General features: G+C 37.0%; 1 protein-coding gene across 3 annotated transcripts in view; it reads right to left on the bottom strand.

Moving 5' to 3' along the window:
* LOC106883162 (clavesin-2) overlaps window positions 1-2,790 on the bottom strand; it is a 108,696-nt gene extending 105,906 nt beyond the window's left edge. For 2 of the 3 annotated variants that reach the window (XM_052976170.1, XM_052976167.1), the window contains exon 1: window positions 2,445-2,790. The gene's annotated coding sequence lies outside the window, so the exon portion shown is untranslated. The remainder of the gene's footprint in view (window positions 1-2,444) is intronic. The other variant, XM_052976168.1, reaches the window with a different exon arrangement.
* Window positions 2,791-3,726: the final 936 nt, after the last annotated feature.

The raw sequence follows: 3,726 nt of genomic DNA, 5'->3' as shown, positions 1-3,726 counted from the left end.
ATACATATATATACATACATATATATACATACATATATATACATACATATATATACATACATATATATACATACATATATATATATATATATATATATATATATATATAAAAATATGTATATATACAGACATCCATACACATGGTTACGCCACACACTCTTATGTTTATCTTTTAAATATCTTCCTCATGTTTTGTCGTTTTTTTTCTTTCTTTTAATATATATATATCGGCTGAAAATTGAAAAACGGGTAATTGGAATGTTTTGTGAAGATCCAGCCATCGATAAAATATAACATATATTCCTCTGCTTTTATCAGTGACTACTCTCTTTACTCGGTTTTTTTTTTCAAAATGTATTTGCAAATACACACACACACACAAACAACACTCTTTCGGGTTATGATCACAAAGTGAAAGTGGAAATATTGACACGATTTCAGTTATGTCCAGTCGAATAGGCACCACACTTCATTTTGTTTATTTTATTTCAAAAATTTTTTAATTTTTATTTTTTAATTTTTTCCAAATTATTGCCAGTTGGTTGCGATAATTTTACACTTTCAATTTGTGATCATAAACCGAAAGAATGACTCACACACACACGCACATTCAATCACAAATACACACACACACAAACCACATAGTATTAGAGAGTCAATCACGCAAACACACACACACACACATTCTTACTAAGACCTCCGTGCCCATGTACCTTACAATAGGAAAATTCTGTGGAGTTTTGGAAAGAACTGACAATCCGAATTCCCATACCTCACGGAAAAGGAAGAATATACGGAAATGGAAGAATGGCGAGGACCAGAATGTAAAAAAGAATTGAAATTTGTTGTGTGGGGACGGAAGAAACTCTTTCAGAATTGTAATTCTATGAAAAAATACAGGAATACAAGACAAAAAATGTCGGGAAAAAATACCCTTCTCTTTTCCCATGTGCTATGAGAGTTCCTTCCTTCTGAGTATAGTCTGGAAGAAGTATCATTTTCATGTGGTTTGGCAGTTTCTTTCCAATAACGCATGGGTGCTCTTTTCCATGTGGCATGGAAGATATTCCTTTATCATGAGGCACGGAAGTTCCTCTCCCATGTGGTTTGGAAATTCCTTTCCAATGTGGAATTGGATTTTGTTTCCCATGCAGCATTGGAGATCCCATTTCACGAGGTAAAGAGGAAGTTCCTTTCCTATGCGGTATAGAAGATCCTTTTCCCCATGTGGTAAGGGAATTCAAGAGACCCCCGCCAAAAATTCCTCACCATGGCTCATTTCTGTCCAAGAAATAATATGGAACACTATTCGTTATCTATTCAGCAAGTAAGTCTCTCCATTCCGTGCCAACCAAAGGAGAACGTAGGCACCGAAACAGTTTGACCCTAGGGTTCATGGCAGACGAACCCCGAACGTAATGACCCAGAACAAATACCTTCTAGGGTTTGATTCTATCGCTATAACATCTATATCAATCCAGCAACGTGGACTCATAATTTATTTTATCGATCACGGTAATGCGCAGAGCAATGTTGACCTCGGTGCGAGCATACGCACGACACACACACACGCGCGCATTTGTAAATACATAAATACATATCCATATGCATATATAATTAATACCTATGTACATACATATGTCGATATGTATGTCTGTGGCTGTATGTATGTATGTATATGCATGTAAGTGTATAGATGGGGGTTACTAGCGTGCCTGGTAGGGAAGACAACTGGAAAAAAAAAATAGATAAACGGAAGAACACAAGAGATACCGTGATTATAATTACGAAAGGCGATCTTTTTTTTTTTAATTATCTTTCTTTTTTGATACAAGAAAGGTAAATAATAATAATAATAATAATAATAATGACAACAACAACACTGTTAATAATAATAATAATAATAATAATTCGGCTGTGATGTAGCTTTGTGTTCGAAATTTATCAAAACATAATTATAAAGAGAATTTAATGTATGAAGTAAACAACAATAATTTAACAATATGTATGAGTGTCCCTGTGTGTCTTTGTGTGTGAGCGTGCCTGTGTATGTGTTTCTTTACGTATATTCGTGTAATGTGAGCTTGTGTATACATGTGTTTATGAATATATATATATATATATATATATATATATATATATATATATATATACATGGGTGCGTTATATTGATACAGGCAAGGATATAGCGTGTGTATGCCTGTCATATTATTACACAAACACACACATACATACAAACGTATAAACATGCATAGTAATAAATATATACACAGGTATATATGTATAAGCATATAGTTCATTGAATCTTAAACTAAAAGCATGCTTTTTGACGTCAACCAACAGTAAAGACAATTATCATGCTAATAAATATTAATAATATTAATACTAACGTTAATAATAATTGAACTACTAATAACAATAATAGTAATAATAGTGGTACGTACATACATTGGTAAAGTGCAACGTTTCCTTGCGTGCACGGTTTGGCGTCAATAGAGGGGAAATGTAGAGAGACATGTCATCACAGAATGGTGTTTGGTTAAAAAAAAAGGGGGGGAAAGAAGGAGGAAAAATAAAACAAGGAGCTATCCGATGCAGGGATGTAGACGTTGTTCCATCTTGTTAACTACTACAGAGGAGAGAGGCTTTCAAATAAAGCCATCCTTTCTATACCATTACCCTCTCTCTCTCTCTGTCTCTCTTACCGTCTGTGTTTCTCTCTCTCTTCTATCTCCCCCTTTCTATTTTTCGCCACTCTTTCAGCCTCCTCCTCCTTTTTCTTGCGCTTTATTACCTCCCCTTCCTCCTACTTCATCATCTTGCTTATCCTACAATCCCGGCTACTCTTCTTCTTCTTCGTTTGCACACACACACACAAATACACACACACACAGACACGCGCGCGCACAACGATGTACACAATCTCACTCTCTCTTTCTCTCTCCCCTCTCCCTCATTTTCTTACCTCTTTTTTCCCTCTCTCTCCCAGTCTCTTCCTCTCTGCCTCTCAATCCCTCTTCTTCTCTCCACCTACCTTCTCTCTACCTCTATCTCCTTTTCTCCTTCCCTCAACTTCTCTCTCTCCTTTCTTTTCTCTTTTCGTCTCCACCCTCCCTTTCCACTCTTGCACCTTTCTTTTCACGCTGCTGTTCTCTCTCTCTCATTTCATCCCCTTCCTCTTCTCTTCTCTCTTCGCCTCCCCCTTTCGCACATCCTACCACCACCACTACAGCTCTTTCTCTTCATTTCCCTCTCACACTTACTCTTTCTTTTCTACCCCCCCACTCCGCTGCTACACTTCCTCCTACTCTCTCGCTAACATTTCTCCCTCCCTTTCACTCTTTTCCCCCGCAAAATATCTTCCTGGCCGCTCTCTTTTCTTTCTAATTCTTCTTCCATCTCTCGACTCTTCAACTATGATTGCTCACGCTCTCATCTTAACCCCTTAATTTTTCTCAATCTCTCCCTACTACATCTTCCTCTCCTCTACCATTCTCTCTTATCTCACACTCCCCCCTCTTTCAACACCATCTTATCATTCTCTACTTCTCATTTCCCCAGTCCTTCCTTTCGTTTCACATTTCTACTTGATTACCCCCAATTATTTTAATCTTTCTTTTCCTTTCGTTCACTCCAGCTTTTTCTCTCTCACAGCATCCACAATGTTTCAATTACTCTTTCACTTTCACTTTCCCTCACTCTCACTCTTACACACTCTCTCTTTTC

The sequence above is a fragment of the Octopus bimaculoides genome, chromosome 24 (assembly GCF_001194135.2).
Source record: "Octopus bimaculoides isolate UCB-OBI-ISO-001 chromosome 24, ASM119413v2, whole genome shotgun sequence".
NCBI classification, from domain to species: Eukaryota; Metazoa; Mollusca; class Cephalopoda; order Octopoda; family Octopodidae; genus Octopus; species Octopus bimaculoides.
The sequence above is the reverse complement of the archived record's forward strand: the minus strand, read 5'-3'. Positions and strand labels throughout refer to the sequence as shown.